This window comes from Coenobita brevimanus, chromosome 24, assembly GCF_032717465.1.
Source record: "Coenobita brevimanus isolate Jiangsu-jjx chromosome 24, ASM3271746v2, whole genome shotgun sequence".
NCBI lineage: Eukaryota > Metazoa > Arthropoda > Malacostraca > Decapoda > Coenobitidae > Coenobita > Coenobita brevimanus.
Window position 1 is genome coordinate 1,899,704 of NC_136977.1, and position 13,087 is coordinate 1,912,790.

Here is a 13,087-nt window from a genome sequence, read left to right on the forward strand (position 1 = left end):
GTCTCTGCAACTACCGCATGGGTGCAATCTCTTATAGGCCACACCCAGTTAGACTATCAGAGCTGTATGCCATAGTGAAAGGTATTGTAATTTTGCCAAGATATTTCACATCCTTAACTCGGACCTGAATATTGTTCTTGTGCAGTTTATTTCACATAGCTCTGTAGCAGAAAAGACAGTGCTACAACACTAAAGCCTTTCCATAGCACTTCGTGGTCAGTATAATCTGGTCAGAACCGGATTAAACGAAGTGGTGAGAACTGAGAATGAGGACACAAGCTTAATTAGAATATTTTCAGATAACCTCATAACCAGTTGGACTTTTGGTGATCTAATGGGCCAAGGCGCTCCAGCTGGATGCGGCCCAAATCCGAGGACTGATCGAGGTGCATTGCATATATAATGTCCCTCTGGGAAGAGTAACTGGTCAATGTTGTCTCCAATGTCTGGAGTAAGTAGCCAACCCCTCGGGCCCTTATGCAATAAAGGACTAAGTTTTTTTTTTTTTTTTTTTTTTTTTTTTTTCTCCAGCAGAAGCTCGTTGCAGGGGGCCAGTTTTTTTTTTTTAGAGGGACTGGTCGATAAGCGAGAGTGAACTCAAGGAAGTAAAAAATGACCTTGCTTTTTTTTCCTGCACATTTAGTTTATGAACAGTCTGGTATCTCTTCTTGTCACTTCCCATTGCTGAGTAATATACGAAAATAATTAATAGTCTGGTATGTTTTCTCTGCCCATAGATGATCGTGAAGTATATATCTTTGAATGATGCATCAGTGAGGGAAGTACAGTATATAACATATATCACGTGCCCCTATAGTATGTAGACGTAGTGGAGCATTGTCAACTTTACTCCTGACTATGCTCAGCAGCTAACATTGTTGTAAGATTTTGTAACTGCATATCAGCTCCAATATGTGGGGGGAATAAGCGACATTGTGAAAAAAGTGCGCTTTTTGCTGCTATCAGTGGCCTTCCTGGTGTGTAAGTTTGCTCATTCATTTGTACCCATGGGGTAGCATAGACGTGAAATTATTTCCTTGTTAAAAACTGTCAAAGCCTTCACAACAAGACTTCTTAAGCACTGGGTTACAAAAGTGTGAACAACTCAACCGATCAAGACAAGCCATCAGGCACAAAAAGACCAAAATAATCCCAGTTTACGTAATTTGAAGAATGACTAGACAAAACGGATGCTATTTCTTTATTACGAATGAATTTTTCCATATATTTTCCCAGTTTAATTGGCCAGCTAGGCGTTATCTCGAAGAACAGTATACCGGCAAATTTTGAGTGGCTGTCATGGCGTCCGAACAAAGGTTAGCGAGAAAATTTTCACTGCACTAATTATCTATAGGTCCACTCGAGCTTTATATGCAATTGGGGTGCATTCGCCGTTTCGGACAATACCTCTTTGGACAAAATTAAATTTACCAAACCAAAAATTATCTAACCTAACCAAAAATTAACTAAACCCAACACGGAAACAAATTGGAACATTAAAACGCGAATCATGCGATGTACGTAACTTTTAACGTTAGGCTTCATACGAGACATATTTATAATTGTCTAATAACCATAAGTGGACGATCGATAAACGCCGAGTGATGTGTGTGAAATATTTACATTCTACGGGGGGGGGGGTGATGAAAGCGGATAAACGGGTCCAACTCCGCACCCCGCAGAGATGAAGTGGATTTCCCAATCGGCTTAGCCCTTTATTGTAAAATAAATTCCAACATTGGTTTTGAAGTTTTGTGTTTATTCAGATAACATAACGAAGAAATAACGGAGGGATTACAGAAGAGATTCCGATCCTTTCTTGGACCTAAATGTGATCGTCTTTTCAGTGGAAGTATAGATTCTTTAAATAAACAATAAGGACGGTATGTGTTATAATGCCGGTGAATTTCACGTGGGTACCGTGGTGCGGTACATACTGGATGGTTGTTTTTTTCGTATTGTGGAAGACGCAGACACCATTACATTAAGGTAGGTCATGTATTGTGTTTTTGTGACTCAGATAATGGTCTGAATGGCAGGAAGTAAGCTGTATCCCCCAATCCCGAGTGTCGGGGCCCCTTGGGCTGGCACCAGTATATTTGGCATTGGTAGTACGAGATTATCACATCTATTTGGGCGCACTGCATCAGAGAAGTCTTGCTGTAGTAAGAAGAGTAAAATTAGGCATCAGATAAATGTGTAAGAAATGAAGATACCCGTTAAGGGCCAAAGGTTGGTGGGATCTAGGAATACCAGGCTACATAATACCAATATATTTGCTTAGGCTTTCACAATGACATAATTCCGTTTCTCCTTTTTGGCAGGATGTTTTGAGTAAGTGCCGATTCAAAAGCTACACCTCAGTGAACCAGGTATACCCTCACACAAAGACCTCTGGCATACTCAAAACCATTCACCTGGATGGGCTGAGCAGTGTGGTGAACGATTTCATCACCACCTCTATAAGGCATGGCATTGCCTATGCATTTCATCTTGTTGAAAGGGGTAAGGATTTTTTTTTCTGCTCTTTTTTTATTATTTTCTTTTGCATGCAACATTCTGTAGTGCTGTCACCCTCCAGAACTTCGTGACCCCATTATTGTAGAATTTCATTTCCACAGAGAACAAATTTTTAATTTCAGGCAGACACAATTTTGTGGATAAAAGAAAGGTTTTCTGATTAGTTTTTGTGGTTCATTTGATTTTGACTCATTTCCTTCGGAGTTGCCTTGTTTCCCTGTTTTTTCTACTTCCTCAGTCCCTCTGTTGAACATGGAAACTCATGTAGAGAAAAGAAGCATTTTCACAGGAAAATGATGGTTAATATCACATAAATTGCATAAATCAGAAAACCCTTGTTTTATCCAAACCTAACCACATCTAACAACCTGACTGGATGCCTTTGCTCCTCAGACTCCCCAAAGCATTACTGGTAATTTAACCTCATCTAACCCAATCAGGCTGCTTGGAAGAAAAATGAGACAGTGAAGTTGGCAGTTTTAAGCATTAATCTAACATCATCAGCTAAGGAAGTGGTAAAGGAAAAGGTTGTTGCTACTGGTATGAGGAACCTATAGAAAACACAACTGCATACCCTGTGTTTGCCAGTTAGTACAAGAAATACAGCACACTCTCTTTATACAATCATTATAGTGTACTGTACAGTCATTTGCACATGAGATTAATAAGAATTTAACTTTTTTTTGCATATACAGGCATACCCCAGTTTAATGATGGAATTGGTTAAGAAAAAACACATCGCTAGGCGGGGTACCGTATCTTGGGGTAGATTTAACGTGTTTTTGAGCCTTGGGTCCCCCCCCCCCCAACCAAGTCCTAAACCCACCCAGATGAGTCCAAAAAAAAGTTTAAAGCCAATCTAAATGGCCTAACAGGTGTAAAAGAAGCTAACCTAATCCTAAAATCAGTGCCCATCTCGCTTGTAGCCAGTCAAGATCACTGGAGAATGTGACCTCAGACTTGTATTCAAACTCGGGAGAGAAGCAGCAGCAGCATTGTGTACAGTCCCACCATCAGATGGTCCTGGGACAATTAAATAAACAAATGTTATGCATAACAATAATGTATGAACGATGCAGAATCGTCCAAGGTGCGATATGTTGTGACGGAAAATAGCTGATGTTTTGACAGGGAATGCGATCAATGATGTGATCGGGAATTCCTTTTCAGTGGCTCCTCTTTATGTTGTTTTTGTTACTGTTCTGGTTGCTGAGCTCTTTTATTTTCTTCTCTCTTGGTTTCCAACATTTATTTTGAAATTCCTTTGCATTTTCAAAGTGTTTTTCCATGAACAGCCCGAATGTAAACACATGAGTTATCAATCGATGATGTGATTGGGATAACCTGCTCAAAGGCCCCTCTTTATGTCCTTTATGTTATTGTTCTGGTTTCCAAGCTGCTTTATTTTCTTCTCTCTTGTTTTCCAACATTTACAGTACCTTTGCGTCCAAGATGGGTTTGTCCAAGACAATTCTCATCCAATACGGAGACCATAAATAATACTCCAGAATTTTGGTGTAATACAGTTGCATGCATCCAATACAGAACCAATGGTTCATAAATGCCCAAATCCAAGGAGAATACAGTCATGACGGTCTCGCCTGGTCCAGCACGGTTCTCGCGCCTGAGAGAGTGACGTGGTTGAGATGTTGTCCAATAAAATATTGGCATCTAGTCATGTGACGAGCAAGCAGGGCTTGCTTTTGTCTTTCACCAGAGCATCGTGGACGCACTTGCCGCATGTTGCACTCAGTGTTTGTTCCTAGGTTACTGCCTCATATGTAACTATGCTTAGGAAACTGTCTGCTAACCCCTTGAAGTGCTGCCATCTACCTCAGGATACTAAGCTGGAGATAAGCTCAGAAGCAACACTTTCAGGGTGAGGAAATTTGTTTTGGTGCCAAAATAGGTCTAGGTTGATGTTTTGGGGGGCACTTTTTGAAGAGTTTGTGACAATATTAATTTTTTCTATGTCTTTTGTTGGTCCAAGATGTTTTTCGTCCTAGACAGGATCCTCAGGCAACAACATTACTGTTGTGTACCTCTGTATATTCAAAACATCTTCCCTTGAACAGCCTGAATGTAAACACATGATTTATCAGTGTCACAGTTTTCATCAGTGCATGAAATAGTCACTCTAAGGTTTTCATAATTATTAATACTGTATTTATTTAAAATTATTATGTATTCCATGATATGTTATGACAGTTCAGTGGTCAAACACGAAATATTCTTTGTTGAGTCGCCTAGTTGTCCACACTGTTTTGTACCTTGTCTGATGGGTGAGAATCCATACCCCAGATGACACTGTTCACAACACATTAAGCTAAGTCTAAAAACAGTTTATAAATCAACCCAAACACAAAATTTAAGTCTAAAATGTCATCAAAAAAGGTAAAATAAAATTTAAACCCATTGCAATACCGGGGATAGGCCTACGATAGGTGGGGGTTGTGTTGTACAATATTTCTACCCCCATCACTAGTCCAGGGTATCGCATCTAGGGGTATTGTAAGTCGGGGTTTGCCTGTACAGTCACTGTGATGCCTGATATCTCGTTACTAGTATGTGATCTTTTTCTTGATTACATGATTACAAAACAAAATTCATTAAACGATTGGATTTCAAAAATGCATTCGGGTGTTATAATGAGGGTGCGCTGTACCCAACAAGCATCACAGGTTTAGCTAGTGGAAAAGCAAGTGAGTATCCAATAATGAAAGTAGCAGAACTAAATTAGTTTCAGGAAATGGTGTATATGGGGGCCTCACATCTGGTGAATACAGTAGTCTAAATAAATCGCGCCAGATGCGAAACCGCCAGATCTGGGACAAACTTTAAATGGGGACAAATTAACAGGAGTCTTTTGTCACTTGAAAGGTACCCTATTTTACATATTTTTGTACTTTTATTGCAAGGAAGTTAAGGATAACTATACTAAACATCAATATAAATATGTAAAGGAAACAAAACCTTCGGTCCATCAGGTTTTTAAGGTGGCTCGCCACCGCCAGCTGTGCTTCTGGTCTCTCGCAAGGTTGCCATCATACTGTACTATTGTAACAAGTTCTGGCTAAATGCCACCAAACACAAGACACAGGCACAAGAACTAGTCAGGCAAGGTGGTCACTGTGGTCTGTGCTGTGGTGGTGTACACAGTGGCATCGTCACATTTCCTGTATATCACAATTAGGTAAATACAATTACCGGTAGGTAAATACCAGATGGCCACCAAATGCCGTGCTGGATGCTCACGGAATTTTGCCTGGCGAGTGCCTGCCAGATGTGAAGCTACCTCACCAGATGTGGGGCTTTGGAAAGTTTCTAACCAGTCGCCAGATGCGAAACCTCCAGATAAAAAAACGCCAGATGCGAGACTTCATTGTACAGTACCGTATAATGATTTTACTTCATTATAACCTAGAAACAGTGTGCACCAAAATGTGTGCTGAGTGAAATATGATATTCTTGCCAGCAAAACTAGGAGAGTTCACCATGTAACCAAATCTCTCCCAGTAAATAGTACCATAATGTTAAAACTGTACGCTTTATGTTTTTTTGTATTTGCATAATACGTGAACAGTAACTCTAGATATATGGGCACATGGCATGTTTTCCTTAGGTTGATCCTTTTCACAGGCTAATATCTGAATGCATCAACCCGGGAAGGAAGGCACCAAGAAGAAGGCTGCAAATCTTGGCTGAATTATGTCAGTCATTTTTATCGGGAGATACTGAATGGGGGAAGAGTCGTTGCCTTGACATTTGCATGAGGGAACCTTTGTGGATGGAGTGAGAAGGTGAGTGAAGTTTACACCCTGCAGCATTTACCCTGAGTGAGTGAGTGGGAATTGCAAGGCTTGGAGAATGAAAATGTTTTTGATAATAACCTCTGTATTTTCATATTTCTGGATCATAACTACTCCATGTATAATAGTGAGAATATAATTGAAGATGATGACATTGATAATGATTTTTGTTAGCAGATGGAGGAGTGGATCCCAAATCTCATCTTGCCATCTTGTTCTGACTTCAAGATTCGCTGGGATATGATGGAACATGCTGACAGCCAATACATCAGAGTGGAAGAGATGGAGGAACCTTTATTCCGCAGTGGACTGACTTGGGCTGCTGCCCTGATGGATGGCAATGCAAGAAATCTATCATCAGCAAAACCATCTGCATCCATTCGTCTTGCTGTGATGTTAAAGGTAAACCAGATTTCTTTTTCATATGCTATGTAGATGCAGGCCTGGTCAGTCAGCCACACCCTAAGAATTTTTATATGGAAGATATGTCACTCAAGCAAGGGCCCATATTACACATCGGTTTAGCACCCTAAGAATTTTCAGGCATAAGGTTCTTCACTAGTTTAGCTAAGGCCCATATGATCCCACATGTCTAGTGTTTCTGTATGTGTTAGAATTAAGGCCATTTTTCTTGGTGGCACAGGAGTTTTTGTAGCATCTCTTCTTTAGTGATTTACAGTTTGCATGTATACTACATGATAATATTTTTCATGTATGCTGTTTATACCGTCTTAATACTGCATCAGCTTAGTCTGCATCAATATCATCATTATCACCCATACCTCTTTTCCTACCCTTGGATGAGAGGGTGAGGTAGGCTGTAGAGCAGGGGTTCCCAACCTTTATTTACCCATTACCCCATTTTCCACACCTCCCTTCACTCATTACCCCTCATTGCTTATGTTTCCACAATTGCATTTTAGCTGCTTAACATTTTGATGCCTAGATTTTAGTTTGAATGTAGGACTTAATTAAAGGTTAGGCTAAAACCAAGAGAGTTATTGCAAGGAGTAATTTATTTTTATGATTAACACTGATACCAAATAAACATGACTTTAAACATTCATCTCTGAATTTTAGTATAGGTCTGAAAGTCTATCATAACTGGTATGATTTTTTTTTTTTTTTTTTTTTTTTTTTTTACCTCCCCCATTACCCTTCACAAAAGACCAAATTATCCCACTTGGGGTAATTTACCCCAGGTTGGGAACCCCTGCTGTAGAGTCAGATTAAAAAAATAATAATAATTAAAAAAAAAAAAAAAACTAAGTCTTCCCAGTTGAATGGGCCACACTCCAGTTCAAGCCCTTGACTTCGGTAACATCAATTAACCCAGTATTATTTTGCAATTCGAGGCTCATTTGAATATGAACCCTTCCTCTGCAGTCTACCATCCTTTATTTGGGGATATGGAGGAAATAGAGGAATATTTGTTTAACCAGGGAGGGGAACCACCTGGTTTTTTCATTGTGTAAAAGAGTACTTATATTGAGATGTAATTTAATGTAATATAAAAATTACACCATGTTTCCACCTAAAGAATTCCTGTATTGTGGTTGGCCAAGGTACAGCTGATATTCTCAGTGTACTAGAAGCAAAACCAAGCCAAAAACCCTTAATTACTTCCCAACAACTGCTGGAAGCTGTTGGGGTAAAAACAGAAATTTGAGATGTATAATATGATTTGTAACAAGTTGAGAGTCTTTGCTTGGATTTTGACTCTTACCTACAGTCACATGGGTAAAAGATCTTCTAATATGTAGGATAAATAACTGAGGAAGAGATCTTATGAAATCTCCAAACGCACTTAGAATGTGACCCTGAGTAGCATAGGTGTGAGGGTCATATTAAAACTGAGTGTGTGAAAATTTGGACAAGCTCATAGTGTTTGACAGTTACCGGGTACTTCTGAAGCATGAGACCATGATTGAATGTCTGACTATTCTGTATTGTTGCCGACTGCACTCTAATGTTGGGTCCAGGCTGATCACCTCTGACAGTTACGGGTGTCCCCTAAATGTGGTGATACAACATGTCTGACCTTTCTGTACCATTGCTTGACTGCATTCTGTAAGGTGGAATGCAGGATGATCACATCTGACAACTAAAAAGCATTTAGAAAGTGCATATATTTGCCAGTGTCAGTGTAATTCATTGTTTACCATATACTTGAAGCCCTTTCACGTGACTTTAGAAACGGACTCCCGTGGGAGTTGTTGTATGCTGATAATTAGGTGTTGATTGCAGAGAATGAAAGGGAGGCGGAGGAAAGGTTTAGGAAGTGGAGAGATGGTATGGGGCAAAAGGGTTTAAGGGTAAATGCAGATAAAACAAAAGTGATGATATCTAGGGTTGGTGCCGGTACTGTCAAAGACGAGGGAGAGTGGCCATGTGCAGTTTGCCACAAGGGCGTGGGAAGTAATTCTATCTTGTGCGGTGTGTGTGATAAATGGGTGCATAAGAGATGTAGTGGTATCAGAGGTAGACTGCGAGATAATACTGATTTTATGTGTACGGCGTGCCGGGGTGAGCAGGTGGAGATTGTCAGACGTGAAAGGATTGAACTTGCGGGTGAATCTCTTGAGTGTGTGGAAGAGTTTTGTTATTTGGGAGACATGTTGTGTGCTGGAGGTGGGGCTGGAGCTAGCTCTGTGGCTAGGGTGAGAAGTGGTTGGAAGAAGTTCAGGGAGCTCTTGCCTCTCCTGACATTGAGAGGGCTCTCCCTACGTGCTAAGGGGTCTTTGTATGCAGCATGTGTTAGGAGTGTAATGCTGTATGGCAGTGAGACCTGGGCAGTGAGGGAGGAAGATATTCGCCGGCTCAGACGTACAGAAATGACAATGATTAGGTGGATGTGCAGTGCGTCCCTGCATCCAAGGCCTGGAGTGGCTGGGTTTACAATGGAAGAGTTGAGAGGTAGGATGGGACTGGAGTGTATTGGTGTTGTGATGAGGAGAGGTAGATTGAGGTGGTTTGGACATGTGGAGAGGATGGGGGATGATAATTGGGTGAGGAAGGTGAGAAGTGTTAATATTGGGAGTGGGGTTATGAGGGGTAGACCGAGAAAGACATGAGACGAGGTCATTAAGTGTGACCTTAGGGTTAAGGGACTGAACAGGGAGGCTGCAGTGGATCGTGCAGCATGGAGAGCCACCATTAGGTGACCAAGGCCGACACATGCAAGCATGTTGGAGCCTTTAAAAACGAAACGAAACGATATACAAACCTCCATGAAACCTCATTTGGGGAGGTAATTAATTCAGCAGTCATAGTCTGTCCTGTTAAACAGTTAAAAAGAAGGCATACCTCCACTGACACCAGTAAAATTTATGATTTACTCATGTCTTTGGATCCACCTGAAAATCTAAGCAACTTCTTGACCCAGTGCCCACATATCCTCCAGATTTTGTTGAAATCTGATAAACAGCTTTTGGAGATAACAGTATCATGTCCACAAACAAACAGACAGACAGACTTGGATGAACACATATCCTTCTCCAACTTTGTTGGCAGAAGTAATTACAGTGTTCCCTAAATGACCATAAGAAATTAGGGACTTACACCATCGTACTCTCAGTTTTATAGCGGTCAGTCCAGATTTTGACAGTAGGCTAAATTCCCAGACTCAGTTATTAGCATTTTATTTTCATTGAGCTTGGAGAAAATAAAAACACGTTTAAAAAACTTTGCAGGGTGATTAAAAGATGTTACTGATTTATGGACTCCCCCCCCCCCCCCCATGTATTTGATGCAAAGTAACTCACTTTACCATACTTTACCATTACCTACCTTTCTGTGTCTTACCTTAGCCTCCTTACCTTACTGTACATTACCTGACTCTGACCTGCCCTACCTTACCTTACCCTATCAGGCATAACGTACCTAGCCCAAACCTTTACCTTACCTTGCCCAAACTTTACCTTACCCTACCCTACCCTACCCTACCCAACCCAATCCTACCCAATCCAACCCTGCCCTACCCTACCTTACCCTACCTGACCCAACCTGACCAGATCTTACCCTACCTCATCTTAATTTACCTGTATTACACCATACCTTGCCTAACATACCCTACCCTATCTAACCTTCACTACCATATCTTACCCCATCCAACCTTGCCTTACCCTACCCTATCTAACCTTCCCTACCATATCTTACCCAACCAACATGACCTTACCCCACCGTACTGTTCCCTACCCTATCCTACCATACCATACTCTGTCGTACCTTACCTTACTATATCATACGGTACCCAACCCTGTCTAACATACCCTACCCGATCTAACCTTCCCTACCATATTTTACCTAACCAACATTGCCTTACCCTACTGTACCCTACCCTACCCTACCCTACCCTACCTTACCTTACCATATAATATCCTACCCTGCCCTATCTAACCTTCCCTATCTTACCCAACCAACATTTCTCAACCCTACCCTACCCTACTCTCTGTAACATACCCTACCATGTCTAACCTTCCTTACCATATCTTATGCAACCAACATTACCTTACCCTACCCTGCCTAACATACCGTACCCTATCTAACCTTCCCTACTATATTTTACCCAACTAACATTGCCTTCCCTTACCCTACCCGGCCTTACCTTACCTTACCCTACCCAGCCTTACCTTACCTTACCTTACCCTACTTTACCTGTAGCTTATGTAAGTGATAACATTCTTCATCACCCTGTTTTATGAGTTTTTCAGCAGATTTATTGAAACAGAAGATTGACCAGAATTTTTAGAGGTTAGTTTTTTTTTTTTTTTAGAGGTTAGATAAATTTTATTTGACTCAGATTTTTAGAGGTTAGATAGATTTTTTACCAGAAGTTTTAAAGGTTATATAGATTTTCTTTGAATATAATTTTTAGAGTTTAAACAGAATTCATTGTTTTATATTTTCTCTGTTTATGTATTGTGTGCATTTCTTATTTATGTTTGTTTGTATTATGAGGTCACATGGAATTAACTGCGCACATGCATGTCACCAGTATGCTGTTAATGAATAAAATCAAGTTGTACACACTGGAAAATGTGGTACTTTTATGAGTGAGCAAGTTTGTCAATGATATTTTAGGTAAAAGAAATTCGTTGTCCCACATGCCTTATATTATTGCACACTTTGACATTTTAGAGAACACCATCATACTTGCCAAATATTAATGAAACTTTGAAATTTTTAAGAAACTGCCATTCCACTTCCCTGATATTAATGCACACTTTGACGTTTTGAAGATTCTGCCATCTCACTTGCCAGATGTTAATGCACACATTGATATTTTGAAGAAAACCACTTAGTGATACCCATAACTTTTCAGCAGGTTTTCAGACATTGTGTATAGGCTAGATGTACAGTAACTTAATCATTTCCGAGACAACTTAGTTTGGTGCCCAGTTTGGCACATATTACTCTTTGATAAGCATTTCAGCAGTGTGCATATAGGCTATCCACTGTAGTTTAATAGTTTAAGAACACAGTTTTGTTGGTTTACTCTTGTTTTCAGCCATATGGTGGCAAATTTTGAGAAAAGTGATGTGTAATTCCTATTACCTTGTGTGCTTTCGATTGATTTGCATAGATCCACTTATGCTTGTATAGTTTCCCAGATAGCAGTTTAGGTGGTGTGCCTTACCACCCAACTACATGTCTAATAGTGTTCTCACTGGCTTGCTTTGCTCATTCAGTCAGTCAGTCATAATGCTAAAGAAAATATGCTAAGAAGTCTCCTACTGCCACCAGATTATGATCTTCGTATATATACTGTAGTCGGTTCCACGTGGCCATGTATTTTTGCGTACTGGGAGTGCTCACAAAATAACTTGTGATAACTTTTCTCTCATAATTAAACTCATTTCACATTAACTTGCCTTCCACCTCTTGTGAATACTGAGTTTTAACATCAGATTAACTCCAGAATATGGTTCTGGTGATGTGGAAAGGATGTAGAGCCTTTGTATTGCCTTTTTTTGCCACTGAACTGTAAATATAGATTAATACTAAAATCTTGTATCAAGAATAGGCATCCACACTGCAAATGTGGGACCTACCTGAGTGAGCAGGGTTGTATTTTGGGCCTTTTTAGGATACGTTTGACTCTTTTTGAAAACTAATGATACCACTGGAAGGCAATTCTTATGACATTCTCAGAGTATGATGTCCCATGAATGGCATAATAGCTGAGAAATGAATAAATTTTCATTGCTTTGTTCATGCCTTGTGAAAATGTTTTTTAGCATTTTTTGGTTGTATTTAGCTCTTTTGGGGTTAAAGTTTGGTTCTGTAGCTACCAATAGAAGATACTTATTATGACATTGTTATGACAATTTCAAAATGGTGCAACCTATCACGATTGGTTCCATAGCCGAGAAGAAAAGGAAATTTAGGGGGTTCTCAAACAGGAAAATTTACAAGCTGTATGTGACAAGAATTTTACAAGTTTCATCCTGAGTACTGTATAGTGTTCTTACTCAAACTGCTTATGCAGAAAGATAGTCACAAAGTGATGTGGAAAGAATGTACAGCCTTAGTGCTGTATTGTCTTTTTCTACAATAAGCCATTTGAAATATGTTGCAGAATAAAAAAAAAGAAAAAAAGTCAGGGCCAAGTTAAGGGGAAAGAAATGTTATGTTTTTGCCAGAAGAACAAGAGAGAGGCTGTGCCCTTTGTTCCTTGTCCTTCCAGCAAAAACTCAATAATAGTTACGACTAGTTTGTTTGTGAATCAACACACATTTACGGCCTCTCATGCCATA